Source organism: Sus scrofa, chromosome 9, assembly GCF_054392235.1.
Source record: "Sus scrofa isolate SSC_HxYL_T2T_F1_AM1 chromosome 9, Sscrofa_HxYL_maternal_Yorkshire_Landrace_v2.0, whole genome shotgun sequence".
NCBI lineage: Eukaryota > Metazoa > Chordata > Mammalia > Artiodactyla > Suidae > Sus > Sus scrofa.
The window spans coordinates 134,577,198-134,595,086 of record NC_139391.1 but is presented as its reverse complement, the minus strand read 5'-3'; the positions used below and the strand labels follow the sequence as shown (position 1 = coordinate 134,595,086).

The 17,889-nt window shown below is 48.0% G+C and overlaps 1 protein-coding gene across 1 annotated transcript in view; it reads left to right on the top strand.

Moving 5' to 3' along the window:
- LOC110255529 (uncharacterized) overlaps positions 1–17,889 on the top strand; it is an 81,022-nt gene that overhangs the window by 22,878 nt on the left and 40,255 nt on the right. Inside the window, exons 7-12 of the mRNA XM_084978067.1 lie at positions 10,143–10,351; positions 11,557–11,647; positions 13,519–13,791; positions 14,966–15,122; positions 15,995–16,077; positions 16,337–16,578. The gene's annotated coding sequence lies outside the window, so the exon portion shown is untranslated. The remainder of the gene's footprint in view (positions 1–10,142; positions 10,352–11,556; positions 11,648–13,518; positions 13,792–14,965; positions 15,123–15,994; positions 16,078–16,336; positions 16,579–17,889) is intronic.

Here is a 17,889-nt window from a genome sequence, read left to right as displayed (position 1 = left end):
TGGCTGTGGCTGGCAGCTGTAGCTCCTGTTAGACCCCTAGCCTGGGAACCTCCATGTGCCATGGGTGTGGCCCTAAAAAGCAAAAAGAGAAAAAAAAAATAGAGTTACCGTATGATCCTGCTATCCCACTCCTGGGCATACATCGAGAGAAAAACGTAATTCAAAAAGATATGTGCACCCCAGTGTTTATAGCAGCACTGTTTACAATAGCAGAGACATGGAATCAACCTGAGTATCCATCCACAGATGAACGGATAAAGAAGATGGGGTACATGTGGCCAGTGGAATACTACTTAGCCAAAAAAAAGAATGAAATGATGCCATTTGCAGCAACATGGGTGGATCTAGAGATTATCATACTAAGTAAGCCAGACAGAGAAAGGCAAATATATGATATTGCTTATATGTGAAATCTAAAAAAAAAAAAAAATGATACAAGTGAACTTATTTACAAAACTACACTCACAGACATAGGAAACAAACTTATGGTTACCAAAGATGGGAGCGGAGGGATAAATTAGGAGTTTGGTAGCAAAGTATAGACAGTATTATATGTAAGAGAAGCAGCAAGGACCTACTTTATAGCACCTAGAACTGGACTCAATACCTTATAATAACCTATAATGGAAGAGAATGTAAAAAAAGAATACATATATTTACACACACACACACCCCTGAATTATTTTGCTGGACACCTGAAACTAATACAACATTACAAATTAACCACATTCCAGCAAAATAAAAAAAAGTCTCCCCGTTGCCCCCTACCAAATATTGTCCCCCGTGAGTTTTTCCTATGTGCAAATTCTGAAGTGAATTGCACTCTAGTCAGGCCCAGCTCTGCTCCCTGTTTGCTGAATAGCCTTTCCTCTTTGCTCCTTAGTTTGTTCATCTGTAAAATGGGAATGGGGAAGGGGATGAATCGACTGACCTCTTGATATCCCAGGATTCTGTGTTCTCCCAAGGTGGGGGATGTCCTGGAACACCCCCTGTTTCCATTAGGAAAGACAGCTTTTTTTTAATTTAAATAGAATTTATTTCTTAAGTAAATTATAGCTGGTAGGCAAGGTTGTGCCAATTTCTGCCGCATAGCAAAGTGACCCAGTCATACCTATAGATACATTCCTTTTTTTGCATTATTTTCCATCATGTTCTATCCCAAGAGATTGGATATAGTTCCCTGTGAAATACAGTAGGATCTCATTGCTTATCCATTCTAAGTAGAATAGAAAAATATTTCAATTTTAGGAAAGACAGCTTTTGAAAGCCAGGCAAGGATAAGGTGAGGAGGCATGTCTTCTGACTTTTACTCCTTTTTTTTTTTTTTTTTTTTGCTTTCTAGGGCCACAGCTGCGGCATATGGAAATTCCCAGGCTAGGGGTCAAATCGGAGCTACAGCTGCTGCCCGACGCTACAGCCACAGCTACATCAGATCCAAGCCACATCTGCAACCTACCCCACAGCTCACGGCAACACCAGATCCTTAACCCACTGAGCGAGGCCAGGGATCGAACCCGCAACCTCATGGTTCCTTAGATTCATTTCCACTGCACCCCGACAGGAACTCCCTGACTTTTCCTCCTCAAGTGCTCTTTCTAGGAGCTACCTACCCCTTTCCTTTCCATAGACTCCTCTGTCTTTCTGGGGAAGGGAAGGTGAGAGCTGCGGGTCACAAGAGCCCAGGGACCAGCATGCATTTCTTAACACATCCTCAATTTCCCTGGAAGTGCCGGCTGCCTGTGGGGAGCTGGCTTTCTGCTGACCCAGATAGGCAGCCCCGGGCTCTGTGATGTCGCTATGGGGCACTTCAAGGTGCCTCTCTCCACAGGACGTTGGGCGGCTGGGCAGCCCTGGCCAAACACAAACACGCCGGCAGTGTCCCTACCTAGACAGATGCGAACACAAAAGAGACTTTTCAGCTAATAAGATCCTCTGGTGTTTGCAGCTCTAAGCAGGTAAGGTCATTAGAACTCTTCTTTAGAATCCATTTTTTCCCCTCCTCATTCTGATGGAGTGAAAATAGGCCAAAGGAACTGATTTTATTTCCCATTTAAGTTAGTTCAATGGAAGGTAGGCTTTTTTTTTTTCTCTCTCTGTGTGTGTGTGTGTGTGTGTGTGTGTGTGTGTGTGCGTGTGTAAGGGATGGAGAGGCCTGGGGGAAGGAGAGTTTTGAGATGATGCGATTGGGTCCCTTGGCTAAAGAAGAAAAATGTCGGGCTTGAAATGGTTTCCTCTGGGGGCTGTTTGTGGAATCAAAACGCCTCTCCGGTTTGCAGTTCAGAAACCCACTACTGTGACTGAAAAAAATCGCTTTCAATTTAGAGGGAAAAAGGCTGCAGCTCCTGGAGTCCCCATCAGCTGAGGAAAATGCCCCCGGACGAAGTGAATGCCGCAGATTTGGGTTTCAAACACCAGCATTGATCTCAGCATCGATTGGGGTTGTGTTGCTGTTCTCGCCCGAGCACCGAGTCCCGCCTGGTCCCCCAGGGAAGAGGATTGATCGCAGGGTGTAGCTGAGGGGCCGGGATGGAAGAGGAAGGACAAAGGGAGCCAGGCCCACGATGAGGAAAGCACCCTGGACATGCTTGTCCAATAAACTGAAATTCTGCAAATCAAAGTCTCACCCTTAGCAGCGCCCATCTCCTGTACTTCGTCAGCGCTTTTCTCCTGGGAAGGCTCAGTGCTTTGAAGGATGCTCGGGTTAAATCTGTGTTTACACCACCGCAGGAGAAGGGCATGCGGAGAAATGATTGATCCCCTTCCCTCCTGTACCCGGGACCTTGTGCCCACTAGGTTTCTGGGTCGATGAAGACCCGCTGTAGGATCTTCCTCTGCCTCCTTGGTTCCAGTGTGACAGACTAATGAATCGGTAATTCATTCAGCAAATGGGTATTGGCTGTCTACTATGTGCCACGACTGTATGCTTAAGATGACATGGTGAACCAAACAGACACGATCTCTGCCCTCTTGAAGCCCCTGTTGTGCCAGTGGGGGGAGATGGAGCCTAAACACTAAACAAGAAATAGCAAGTTTAGCGTATGTTCTAAGGGGATGAATGCTATGAAACAGGCACAGTAGAGCTGAGAAGGAGGAATTGGGAGGGCAGAGTTGGGGGCACTCTGTGGCTGGTCAGGGTGAGACCTTGGAGGAGGTGGTACCTGAGCCACGACTGCAGGAGCAGGAGGACCTCAGCTCTGCAGATACCCAGAGCTAGAGCTTCCAGGCAGGAGGAACTGCTAAGTGCAATGGGGCTTGTGGTGGGGCTGTCTGAGGAACACCAAGGAGGCCAGTGTGACCGGATCAGGGTGCATGCAGGTGGCCAAGAGTGAGAATAGCTCTGGGCTCTCAAACCCATAGGGTATTATTGGCCCTTGTGAAATCTCTGGCTTTTATTCTGAGACGAATGGGGAGTCTTTAGAGAATTTCAGGCAGAGGAATGGCCTAATCTGACTTACTTGTTAAGGCTAACTCTGGTTGCTGTGTAGAGAAGAGATGTGCAGAGCAGGGGGACAGACGGGGGGAGGAGGAGCGGGATGATGGAGGTAGCAGAGGTAGAGGTGGTGACAGGTGGTCTATTTCCAAATAGAATCTGGAGACAAAGCCAAGGAGATTTCCTGATAGGTTGCTGGTGGCCTGAGATTCGAAGCTTCAGCACTGAAAGAGCGGAGTTCCTCATAAATCAGACAGAAGGGAGGTTTTTCAAGGGAAATCAGGGGGTTTGTGTCTGGCATGTTGAGTTGAGGTGTCTGTTATAGACGTCCAAGAGGAATGTCAAGTACACATCTAAAGTTATTTTGGAGGGGATCTCTGAATTTTGATTATAAATTTGGAAGTGGTTTTGCATACACATGATATTTAAATGCCATGAGATTGAGTGGCATCACCAAGGGAGTGAGTCAAGATGGAAAGACAGCCAGGCCAGGGGCACTCTTGGGAACAGGACCCTGGGACACTCCAGTAGGACGAGGTTGGGGAGAGGAGAAGACTAGCAAAGGAGGCTGAGCGAGAGCCACCTGTGAAGGAAGAGGGAGTGGGGTTCTGGAGCCAGGTCAAGAAATGTATCAAAAGGACCTGGTTCAAGCGGTATGAGAAGGTCAAGGAAGATGACCAAGAGGACCAAGATGTTAGCATTCCTTTTAGCAAGATGAGGTCACTGGCGACCTGGTCAAGAGCAGTTCTGGAAGAGTCGTGGAGACAAACACTGAACAGGATGGAGTGTAAGAGAAAATGAGAGGAATTACTAATATGGAAAACTCCCTTGCACAAAAATCAACTTAAAATGGATTGAAGACTTGGATGTTATATCTGAAAACATGAAACTCGTAGAAGAGAACAGCAGATAAGCTCCTTGGCATCTGTCTTGGCAATAGTTTTTTTTTTTTTTTCTGGATTTGACAAAAGCAAAAAGTAAACAAGTGGAACTACATCCAATCAAAAATCTTCTGCAGAGCAAAGGAAATCATCAACAAGATGAAAAGGCAAACTATGAAATGAGAGAAAATATTTGTAAATCATATATCTGATTAGGGGTTGATATCCAAAATATATGAAGAACTCATACAACTCAATAGCAAAAAACCAAATAATTCCATTTTTTAAAAAAATGGTCAGAAGAACTATTTAGATATTTTTCCAGAGGGAACATACACATGGCCAGCAATTACATGAGGCTCAGAGTCACTAATCATCAGAAAAATGCAAACCAAAACCACCATGAGATAGCACCTCACACCTGCTAAAATGGCTATTATTTAAAGACAAATGTTGGAGTTCCTGTCGTGGCTCAGAGCTTAATGAACCTGACGAGTATCCATGAGGATGCAGGTTCGATCCCTGGCCTCACTCAGTGGGTTAAGGATCCGGCGTTGCCATGAGCTGTAGTGTAGGTCGCAGACGTGCCTCAGACCCCGCATTGCTGTGACTGTGGTATAGGCCGGCAACTGTAGCTCTTATTTGACTCCTAGCCCGGGAACCTCCATATGCTGCGGGTATGGCCCTAAAAAGACAAAGGACAAAAAAAAAAAAAATTTTTTTTTAAATAAAAGACAGATGTAAGTGTTGGCGAGAACGTGAAGAAAGGGAACCCTGTGCCCTGTCGATGGGACTGTAAATGGTAAACAGGATGGAGGTGCCTCAAGAAGTTAAAAATAGAAGCACTTTCCAATCCCGCAGTTCCCTCCTGGGTGTGTATCTGAAGGAAATGAAATCACTCTCTCAGCGATATCTACAGTCGCATGTTCATTGCAACATTATTTATAGTAGTGGGAACAACCTAAGTGTGCATCAGTGGATGAGTGGATAAAGAAGTTGCGTGTATATATATTGTATTTTATATATACATGAATCGGACGACTATTCAGTCATAAAAATGAAGGAAATCCTGTCACTTGCGACAGCATTGATGGACCTTGAGGGCATTATGCTAAGTGAAGTAAGCCAGACAGAGAAAGACCAATACTATGGGATCTCACTTATATGTGGATTGAAACAAACAAACAAACTCAGAAACAGGACAGATTGCCAGAAGTGAAAGGTGAGGGATGGCGAAATCGGTGGAGACGGTAGAAAGTACAAACTCCCAGTTACAAGACAGTTAATTCCCGGGGGTGTGATGGACGGCATGGTGACAGTGGTTAACAGCACTGGGTTGCTTATTTGAAAGGTGCTAAGAGAGTAGATTTTTTTTTTCTTTTAATCTTTTTAGCTCCACATCTGTGGCACATAGAGTGTTCCCAGGCTGTAGGTCGAATTGAAGCAGTAGCCGCTCGCCTACGCCACAGCCGCAGCAACACCAGATCCGAGCCATGTCTGTGAGTTGTATACACCACAGCTCATGGCAACGCCAGATCCTTAACCCAGTGGGCGAGGCCAGGGATCGAACCTGTGTCCTTGTGGATGCTAGTCAGATTTGTTTCCATTGAGCCAGGACGGGAACTCCTGAGAGAGTAGATCTTAAAAGTTCTCATCCCGAGAAAAACATGGAATTGCGTGAGATGACGGATGTTAGACTTACTGTGATAATCATTTTGCAATGTATTAAAGCATTGCATTATATACCTTATACTAATACAACGCTATATGTCGATTCTATCGCAGCAACTCCTTTGAAGGGTTTTGGTAGAGAAGAGAGCAGAGACATGAAAGAGCAACTAGCAGAAGAAATTGGGCCAAGGTACAATTTGGGCTGGTTTGGTTTGGTTTGGTTGAACTTTTTCACATCCAGGATCAGACTGCCTCCTCAGCTCTGCCACATTTGAGACCTGTTCCAGGTCACCCAATCCATGGGAACTCTAAAGTGGGGTTGATAATGGCTGGAGATAAGGCAAGTGCTGGGCGCATAGTAAGCATTCATCTATGAACTCTTTTGTGAGGTTGTACTGTGTATTACAGCCTTGACAGCATCCTACTGAAATGATCCATCTACCTGGCTGACTGCCTGGCTAGTCCCCAAGTGTTCACATCTTCGGAATCATCTGCTTCACACACCTGTCAGTTTTCAACTTCATTTTACTGAAAGTTGCAGGGCAAATCTTTGTTTCCAGTTCTCTGTTGGCCCCATCCGTCTCTCTGTGTAGTCATTGTCTTGACTGACATCTTGACCTCTGCTCTAGTTTGACAAAGAGTCTACAGGTTCCTAGAAGCTGGAGGGGATGCTGGGAGGTGATTACAGTCCAGGGGAGATGACGAAGGTCCAAGCTAGGACACTGAATAAGGGAATGGATGTACACGGGCTGGAAGAGGATGTGCCAGGGGTGACAGGCAAGTGGCTAACTTGGAAGACTGGGTAGATGGCGAGACCTGAAACCACTCTCTTTTGAACCTGTTGGGTCGAAGGACCTCCAGGTGGAGATTTCATAGACAATTGCCTATGCAAATCTAGGGTTCAGGAGAGACCATGACAGGTAGGGCCAAAGATGGGATTCCAGCTGCACTTACACTCAAGCATGATAGAGTTCCGCCCCCCTCCACCACCCCCGCCCCTGCCAAGTTTCCAGGGTCGAATCAGTAACCAAGGAGTTGCTTTCCTTTTGATTTCAGTTTCTCAAACCCCACTTTCCATCTTTCCTGCCAGAGTCGGTAATGATAAAACACCCTATTGCCAGTCATGGAAAGAACTGAGAATGTAGAACCAGAAGAACTAAGGTACCTGGAGGAGCCAAGGAACAAGAGATCCAGATGGCTGGGCACATGGCCCCTTAGAATCACTCTGTTCTTCTCATTGACCCCCCGCCCCCAGCAGAACTGGGTATCTTGAAGGTCTTGGAAGGAGCAGATAGATAACAATTTTAGCCACTTGCTGCCTGACCATGAATTTTCTACAGAGACAATGGATGATCATAGTGCATCTGGCCCAAAGAGCCCGTGGTGGTATAAAGCGTTAACACCAGAGTCACGTGAGAGAAGATAAAATCATCCTGGCAGGCAGGACGGGTTGGGAAGGGCTGGAGAGCAGGCGAGAGCATGCTGCGTTGGCGCTGCCGTTGCCCGGAATGGTGCTTCTCTGTGGCCCAGTGGCTCTAACGTATCGGGAAGCTGGAAAGCTGGAAACACCAGTGCTGACGTCTTTCCTGAGCCAGAGCACGCCGGCAGCTGAGAAACCACACTCCTCTCATCTTTTCAGCCAGACCATGCTTTGGTCCATTCTGTCACTCCCACCTCCCGCTTGGACACCCCGAGTCCCTCTGCCACCTGCCACTCTGCAAGACAAGTCCAGCTGCCCTGATGGGGGAAACGGATGGGGAAGGCTGAGCTCCCCCAGGCCGGAAAAAAGTAGCAGAACCGATGCATTCCCCGGGGATGAACAGAATTAACTGCTGGGAAGGGAAAGAGACCTGACTTGCACTGGGGCACTGAAGGGTTTATGAAGGGTTGTCATTGATTGCTGCTGTTGTGCTTCGTAGTTTGGGGACACTTTATAAAAGCTATGGAGACCACGTAGGAAATAGGGCTGAAAATGTCTGTCTGATGGAATTGGTCTGAAGGTTCAATGAGAAAATGTGAGAAAGTCATACTCCATAGTACCTGGTATTTAATAAATGCTTAATTCATGGGCGTAATTGCCATCAGTTGAGGTAGAGAGAACTGGTTAAGATCACATCCTAGAGCAGGATTTGAATCCTACCTGCACTCTTTACCCTCTGCTAGACACAGGGCACCTGATTAACTTCTCAGAGCCACAGTTTATCTCCAAAACCGGGTTAGCAATATTTACCCCAGGGGTCATCGTGAGTCTTAAAAGAGATAAAGGATGTGAAAGGCTTTATTTTGTAGTGGCACCATATTATTTTTGGAAATGCCTGGACATAGGGCACTTTTCATTCCTTGTACTTCCAGAGGAGATATCCTTTGATAGGGTCAAAGCAGGTTCTGACTGGACAATACCCAGGTTTCTCACAGTAAATCTAAGATACGTGTGAATCTACACTGGGTTGAGCGAATCTTTTCTGTAATGGACCAGAGAGTAAATATTTTCAGGCTTTGTGGGCCATACAGTCTCTGTCCCAACTCTTCAACTGTACCATTGTAGGGCTGAAAGAAGCCGTAAAGAATATGTTAAGAAAATGGGAGTAGCAGTGATCTCCAATAAAACTTGATGTACAAAGATAGGCAGTTGGCCCAGTTTAGCCTGTGGTCAGTTGGCTGACATATACTTAGAGCTAACCTCACCGTGTTGATATGGCAAAGTTAAAGGAAAAGCAGGAAAAGATTTTATACCCCCACTTCCACCCCTCACAAGGTGCTGATCACTAGGGATTCCACTATTAGAAAGTCATTCCTTTGAATGAAGCATTGATCCATGGAGGAAGGAGAGAGGCCTGCCAAAATGCAAATGGAAAGAATTATAGATAAAGATTAAGCTCTAATTTGAACTGATTGGCCTTGACTTTGCTGGAAGGCACTAAGCACCTGGAGGGAAGAGAATTAAAAATGGGTAGAGGGAAGGAAACAGTACACAGGTTTGACTGGGACTTTTTCTCAAGTCTTGCAGATCAAGACTTAGATTCCTTCTGCATTCACCCTACTTCCAAGCCAAGAGTTCTTCATCGCCAAGAACAAAGCAAAAGAGTGGATCCTTCATTGCCTCTTTCTGAGACATAGGTGGTTGCTTTCAGCCATTCTTAAAACCTGAATCCTCAGTTTCCAGCCAGACTTTCATCTCTTAGAATAATAACTGAATCACTTTGAAATACACCAGAAACTAACCCAACATTGTGAATACACTATGCTTCAATGAAAAAGGAAAAAGGAAAAAAAATAGATGTGCCAAGAAGAGACAACTGCCTCTCTGTGCTCCAAGTTTGGGTCATAGATTGAATTGGGACAGAGGGCTTTCTCTTCCCCTCCCAGTCTCCCAACACCACCTTACCCTCCCGCCTCCAGTGACAGCGCACTTCTTTCCCACAACTGGGGAGAAGAGTCAGAATTCAGGCAAAGGCTATTTTGGTGTAAGGCCAACATCATATTAGGAGCAAAATACCAATCTCATCTGTGGATCCAGTGAGGGCTCCTGGCTATGGGTTGATCCTTGCAGTGTAGGGAAGAGCAGGCAGTGGAGACACCCTCAATCTGGGTGATTGGGTAGCGAAGGTGTCTATCTGTGGAGATCACTTGGTCCAAGAAAATTTAATCTGTTTCGCTCTGCCAAAGGCAGCCACAGACGAAATCCTTTGGATCTGGAATAAGGGGGCCATTCCCAGGGTCCCACTGGATTGTCCTGCCCCTCTGCCCCCCAGACAGTCCCACTCTTATCCCATCACAGAACATCTCTCACCATGTTTCCCACGGTCACGCGCTCTCCGCGTTCCCACATCACAGACTCCTTTTACCCTCGCCTTTCCAGGACCACCTGGCCTTGTAGGGAGGCTTTTTCTCTGAGCCCCTCCAGCACTTACATCTGTACCTCTTTCCAAGGGCCTTATGCAGCTAGAAGACCCAACTGCCTCCACAAATCTACTCCTCCCCCACCACCCCAGATCATGACCCAGGAGCAAAGACTCTGTCCGTACTCAGTTACTGTTTATAGAATTGATTCACCATTGGCAGCTTGAATGCTTACCTCACATGAATGAATGACCTTGACTCACATGAATGACCTTGAATGACCTCATGTGCATGAATGACCTTGCTGTCTGTGTTCACAGAGGGGGCAGAGACAAGCGTGGAGAAGACTGGGAAGAAGATTGTACCAACTACGAACCCTGCCCCCACCCCGATCCCCGCGAGGGGGACGAATTCTGAAAGAAGCTGGGAGTCCGCATCCGTCCAGCCTTCTGGGAGCTCCGAATCCTTCCACAGCCACTCGCTGCTGTCCCCCAGCCTTTGTAGCTTTGAAATCCATCGGACATTTCAGGTTGGTTTAAATAGATGGGGAGATGAATCAACAAATCTAGTTCAATTGTCTTTGCTTAACTTTTTAATCCATAGTGCAAATGTGTGCTGAGAATGTATTAATCCTTGTGTACCCAAGTTAAGTGATGAAAAAATATTCTAGGAGCCTTTCATGACATGTAAGGGATTCTACTAGCTCCTGCCCTGCACAAGGCATTCACTCCTCCGTGCTTTACAGCTGCATGTGGGTGGGCACCGAGAGGTCCCCCCAGTGTGTCATGTCTCAGAGGCACCAGGGAGGGAGGGTCCCAGAGGACACAGGACAGGCCTGGGGCATGTGGTCAGGCTGTGCTTTCCTTGGCCTCTGTGGTGACAGCTGGAGGGAACAAGGGTTCAAGGCCTTGGGTACAGATGAGCTCAAGCGCTTCTGGGATGAGTTGCCCAGCACACGGAAACTCCCTGCCGGAAGTGCAGTGGCTCTTCTCTGCCGGAAGTGCAGCGGCTCACGGAAATGTGCTTCCGACACTTGCTCCACTGCAGATGTGGATTTTGTTTTTATTCAACAGTTCACCCACTCATTCATTAACCAAGGCATGCACCTCCTGAAGGCCAAACACAGTGTTAAACAGGAAGAACCCTGGCTTTCTGGAGCAACGGAAGCACCTTATCTGTTGCCCTAAAGCAACCCCAGCCCGCCGCCCGGCTCTCCATCCCTCCCGATGCTGCGTCTCCTCCGCTTGGGTCAGTTACACCTTGAACGTCATGATCTCCTCAAAGCCTTCGCCGACACCAGCTAGTGTTTATGGGCAGCCGAGCCGTGATCTGGGTGCTGAGAGCAGCAAATCTCACACTGCGGGGGCCCGGGGACTCTGGCGGGGGCCCGAAGAGAACGTGTCTCTTCTATGCGAGTCTTGCCTGTGACCCCGAACAGCACTGCTTTGTACCACCTCTTACCCTTCCTGCCAGTGTCATCATTCCAGGGACACCCAGGCCCAGAACATGGGGTGAGCAGCCCCCCGCACTCCGGAGGGGGATCCTCCCCCTCTTCAAGTCCATGCCCAAGCTTGGACGTGCCCCAGGTGGGAAGGGGCCCAAGTCATTTCTCGTGGGGTAAAGGGAAATAGGAAACCAGTAATTCTTTGTGTTCATGTTTTGTCCACATTCATTATGTCCTTTGACTGTGGCTCACCGCGACCATGACTGTGTGTAATTATCTTCCTGTTACAGATGTGGAAACTGAGGCCAGGAGAATAACTAACTGGCTGAAGGTCACACAGCCAGTAAAGGGTCGATCCAGGGCTAGACGCGTATGTTGCAGGTGAACCTGACCTTTGTGCTACCCAGTGGCTCAGCCTACCCCAGGGCATCCTTCACCCACTGACCTGTCAGCCCGTCCTCACTCACCATATGGGACACAAGGGGCCTTAGGACCCAGGGCTTTCCCTCAAGGTACTTGAGCTGAGTATTGTCAGTGGGCAGAACGCCAGCGCTCAGGGCTGTCTTCCCCTCCCCTGCCGTCCATGGAGCCCCCGCCTCCCTCACCTCACACAGCGCCAACTCACTCCCGGTAAATGCAGTGTTTTTCCATTCCAGTGAGCTCAGCCCTTACTTTGATTTGGGTGCAGGCAGCTGCAGGTGCCTCAAGTTATCATGTGCTCTCTCCCCGCAATGTCATCCGTGTTTACTTGCCGCTCTGGACTTTCGATTCTGTCAGGATGCCAGTCGGCTGGGCCGCCAGGCACCACAGCTGACAGTCAAATCTGTGATGCCGAATCCTTCTTCTGGAAAAAAGGGCTAAAGAGGTTAATACACTCAAGTCAGGATAAACACACCAGCTGTTAGAGTTTCTAATATTTAATATCATTATCAAATAAATAACTCAAGAAGAAATACACACACACATACACACGTCCCACCAAAACCCACAGCAGCCCTCCGCTTCATCCACAGTAAAGAGAATATTAATAAATTATCTTAAAAGCCTCCACAATTGAGTAATGGCTGGGATACAATTAAGGAAACATTTGCATAGTGCCTGCTGCTGCTTCGGCCCAAATTACGCCCCCCCCCACCCCCCCATTACAAGGCAGCCCTGGCGAGAGGAGCTGGGGGAGAATTATCAACAGTTTGAGGTTTTCCCTTTCGGCCTGATAGGACCTCAGCTCGGGTCACCTTTGCTTTTGCTTTTGCTTTCGATGGGGAGATTCCAGATGGATCTCCTTCTATTTAAAAATGCATCACACGTGACCTACCTACAGAACACAAGCAAACAAATTTCTTTTGAAGGAAAAATATGTATTCAGATGAATTTCGCCTTAGTATCCAGTTTGGTGGATAATGGATGATTTAACCGGCCAGTGAACGGTGCTTTGTTGCTGCCTCTTCCGTCCACTTTACACGCAGATACTGGTCGGCAGGATGTGCATTTATTTTGCCCTCGTAGTTCTAGCCTCTGATTCCCGAACACGGACGTGAAGGTTGAGCAGGACAGAATTTTAACGGCCTGTTAACCGTGTCGGGAAATTGCGAGGCCACCTTCCCCCCGCACCAGCTCCCTGGCTAGCTGTTCACCTGGGCTCAAGGAACAGAAAATGATGATCATTGCATTTAGGGGGGGGAAAAATGAACATGGGCTAATTTTTTTTTAAAGGCTCCAACAAAATGTTTTCCAGGTCACAAAACACTGAGCAAAATGAGCTCCATCTCTAGTTTATGTTGGATATTATAAGCGGCGCTGGTCTCGGCGACTCTGTTAAGGGGCCATGAACATGTTTTGAGATAAAGCCTTCATTTCAAGGGGCCAGGGTTGAGCTATTTCCCTTCTCATCAAGCAAAACCTGGCATCCTGTTTGTCTGTCCAGATGTATTTTTGTTTGGGGTTTTACACTGTTTGATGGAGATGAAGTCATGAATTTCTGCTCTCTGGACGGGCAGAGGAATGACGATTTATGAAGTCTGAGGAGGTACGTTGTTTGGCTCAAAAGCACAGCCAGATGAATTTGGGGGAGAGGAAAGGGCGCACCCTAGGGCTTCTGGGGCCCATAGCGGAAGCAGTTTCTCTTTTACAAACTTTTGAAAACCAGAGCAGGAGAGAATAGTTAGTAATTTCTGCTTTCCAGGGCAGTATGGGCGACATGGATCAGACAGAAGGAATCCCGATAATTTCAATGGAACTTTTCTTCTCATTAGACTTGCATCGTGATTTTCCTGTTGACGCTGGAGATGTGTGAAGGCTGCAGAGATGACTGGCCATACTGGACGTGGGACAGTGCTGCCAACCGAGGACATGTAAATGACGTCTGTCCTCGCACCTCTGCCTTTGGGTTCTTGATGAACTTCCAACGGCTCAGTGCCTCCTTTGCTCACTCGGGCATCCTCTGCACGTCCAGCACAGGTCCCCGGGGTCTTCAAAGAGGTTTTCAAGCGTGTAGAAAAAAATACAGCCCGGTGGCTGGGATGAAGGCAAGAATGATGGGTCTCACCAGGGGTCTCCCCACATGGGAGACCAAGGGGGAGGCAGGGGTGTCTCCAGGCTGGTCACTGGTGGAGGAGGGGTGCCGTCCCCTCTCATCATGGGGCTTATTGAAGCACTGCCTGAAATTTGGGTGTTTGATTTTTTTTTTTTTTTGTATATTTCTGTTCGGATATACCTGGATTGGAGAGGAGACCAAAATGATTGCTCAAGTATGAGGGTGGAAGCGAGGAAGGGACTGAGGAGGAAAGTGGTGGCAGGGAGGAAGGAGGAGGGGAAGCAGGGGAGAGGAAGGGGGGAGAGGTGAAAAGGAGGGGGCACCAGGGGAGGAGGGAGAAAAACCAAGGCCGGTTCTCAAACCCAGAGCCGTGCCGTCTTGGCGGGGACCCTGTGCCTCTGCACACGAATCGCTCTCTGCTTAACATCCTGTCACCCACATGCTCAGATCAAATATGCCTGCACAGAGCTGCGTGCTCTCTTTCCCTTCACTTCCTTCATGCATGAGGCTCTCTGCCTTTCTGTCTCCTAGAGGAAGAAAGTGTGTCTTCGTAGCTTCCCCGGCATCCTGGCCCATCCTAGGTTCCGATAAAGGTTTGCCAAGTGAATGAAGGAATGAATAACAGAAAATCAGACAATTGAGGAATAACTCGAGCTTTACCAAATGCTAGTGTGAATCCAGGAATCCCCCTATGATAAAGAAATTTAATTTCCATGAGATTTGCTCATCACACTGGCAATAACAGTGTCCTAAGGATCAAAGAGTAGAGTATTGATGGTCACTCAAGAGACTCCTCTCTGTTCCAACAATAGCTGTTGAGAATATGCCCTTTTCAGAATAGACCGTTTAACAGTTGCTAATATTAAAATACAAACTGAATCATCTTCTGTTAATAAGCTTATGTAGAGCTGAGTGCGGTCCTTCTTGAAACAAATATACCAACAAGTGTTTAGGCTAACCCAGTAAACTAACAAAGGAACTAGATGAATGTGAAGTCTGAGATGCATTGACCTAAAGGGTTTTGTTTGTTTGTTTGTTTGTTTGATCTGTGACCCAGCTGTCCCTGGGAGTTCACTGCACCCCTGATCAGGTCAGCTCAGGAAACAGGAGCTAAATAGCAAAGGTGCCGCCATTTCTATCAAACGTTCCCTTCCTTCCACTCTTAGCACGTGACAACCTTGTGAGATGAGGAAGGAACTGACTTCCCTCGGCCCTGATGGGGACACAGGAGCCCTGGGAGCTGACAGCATTTGTCCAAAGCAGCTGAGTGGGGCAGCCGAGGATCTCATCCACTCCCCCAATTCTGCTGCTGCCAGGAAACAGGTAACGTGGATCCAGGGTCCATTCAAAGCAGGATTTGCTCTATTAGCGGGGTCTGGTCCTTGACGTCCACCTTCCAGGGCATAGAAAGCTTGTAAAGGAGGATGCTGAGCTGCTTTTCTGGTTGCCTTCAGGGTGATAAGGAAGAGGGGAGAAAACACAGAAGACTTCCAGTTGCTAGGGTGATTTTAAAAGCTGGACTAAGACTAGTAAGAGTCTTCGTGGGTTGAACTCTGCTGTAACGCTTTCTTCCTTAGAATGACAAATGTCTTAGGCTCCACCGTGCCGATTCTCACTGAATTCCAACTCCAGGCAGGCGAAGGGCAAGCAGGCCCTATAGCCTTCACTCTGAATTCCCAGCCTCCCTCCAGCTGAACCAGCCCCATGCTTTATTGATGTGAATTTTTTTCATGTAGACATTTCAGTCTCCTGGCTGCAGAAGGTGGTGTCCCCAAACTGCCGTGAATATTCCTTGTCTGTATATTTTATTCATAAGGATCCCTTATTGGCCCATCCCTTCCTGAAAGAGCTGAAATTTGCCCTTGAGGCATCAGATGGAGTAGTCAGATTGTCAAATGTGTCTCCTAATTGAAGTGAACATTGGCACAATATTTGTCGACTGGAAATAAACAGCCCCAGCGAAGTAGCAGGTTTACAGCCTTCGTGTGCTTGTACAGGGCTTGCTGAGCATTGAAGGAAACATGCAGAGAGAGAAGCTATTTCTCTTGGAAATAAAAACTTTGGGGGTGGAGGGGAGTCTTTCTTAAAGACTTTGAACCTCCTAGAGCCAAGAATGGCTGGCCTGGGGCGGTGGCAGCGCAGTCAGCCAGGTTGGTTTCCAGCTCTCCTGACTGCCCATCTCCTCCTTTCTTCAGCACCCAAGGATCCAGGATCAGCCTCCATCCCACCCTCCTCTTGGCAAGGATCCAGGATCAGCCTCTATCCCACCCTCCTCTTGGCAAGTATCCAGGATCAGCCTCCATCCCACCCTCCTCTTGGCAAGTCTCTGCTCTCAGGGCTTGAGGGACAAAAAAAAAAAAAAAAAAAAAAAGTGTGATCAAATCAGAAAGAGACCCAGGGGTTTCATCCCAGTGTCTCAGGAGCACTAGCAAAGTCGAAAGCTCTGGTTCCACAATGCTGTTCAAGCTGGCCTTGGCCTCCAGTGCCCCCTGCACGAGTCCCTCTGATAACTCACAGTGAATGTTCTTGTGGGACAGGACTCCAACTTGAGGAGCCGGTGCGAAGCTTGCCAAGTGCAACTTTAGTGCTAGAGCGTTGGTTCCAATCAAGGTCATACGGCAGAGCAAGCAAGTGAAGGCACCCGGTCAAGTCCAAAGCTGAAGACCCTGGCTCTCCAATAAGGCTCTGGAAAACCACAGCTGGGGTGAGGGAGTCCCCTCCAGGCGTGATGACCTCAGGCTTGCCCTCCTCACCTCTTTCCTCACGAGACCAGTCAGAGGTAAGCCATTTCCTTTCCTGAAGGCTCCCTAGGGGGTGGGTCCCTCTCACCCCCTGCTCTCCCTTGCCTTTCTCTCATCCATCCCAGCAAGCCCCCGGGCTGACCTGGGAGGCACAAGGCCACCAACCCTGGCCACCTTCCCCCACTGCCTCCCTGAGGAGGTGTCATTCTGATGCACTAGGCTGCTACCAGAGGATCGGTGGGTCCCAACCCTTGGAAGGAGTCCTCCGTTTAATCTTTCTCTTTTGGCTGTGGCAAGTGGAAATTCCTGGGCCAGGGATCGAACCTGTGCCACAGCTGTGACACAAGCCACAGCAGCGATAACGCTGGATTCTTAACCGGCTGAGCCACCAGGGAACTCCCCTCTGTTTAGCCTTGATGGGTTAGCTGGCCTGAAAGTATTACCAAGCACCGTAAAACTTTTTAGCCTTCTCTACCAGTGACTGGTTTTTCTTTGCTCTTCCTCAGAGGAGAATGGGGATGGAGAGAGACCAAGACAGAATGTTCCTGCAGTGACCCTGAGAAGAACTCTATGCTCAAATCTCAATGTAGGAGAAAAGATAGGAATCTCATCTCAAAGTTCCTTTTTTTTTTTTTTTTTTCTTGGTTTATTTATTTATTTATTTATTTATTTATTTATTTTTGGCTTTTTAGGGCTGCACCTGCAGGTTCCCAGGCTAGGGGTCGAATCGGAACTGCAGCTGCAACTACACCACAGCCATGGCAACGGAGGGTCCAAGCCACGTCTGTGACCTACACCACAGCACACAGCAACGCCGGATCCTTAACCCACTGAGCGAGGCCAGGGATCAAACCCTCGAAGTTCCTTTTAACTCACTCGTAAAAAGCCCTTGTGACCTCCCCCACCTGGGAGGCTGGGAGTCCCTCCCAGCTCATCCACCACCCGAAGGCGATGCCAGGTCCTCTGTCTCCAGCACTTCGCTCCGTTTGGTAATGATATGCCTAGGAGTCTGCCTAGGCCATGGATCTAGTCTCTTCAGTGCACAAGTATTTCTTTCACTACTGTGTTTCCAGGCTCAGTATAAGCCTGTCACAGACTCCTGCAGCTTGCTGAATTGAAGAAAATTTCCTGAACTAACAAGCCAAGAAATCTTGGGCACCTAAGCCCAGCCCCCACCCTCAGCCCCCAGCCCTGACCTTTATCTGACCAGGTAAGCCAAGTCAGCTGGGCTAAGAAACTCGAAACCTGATACTGTTCCCTACCATCAGCTTTTAGAGACGCTATGGTGAATCCTACAAAATCACATTGTGGCTTTTATTCTTTCTTAGAAGGCATCTCTTCTTTAGGGC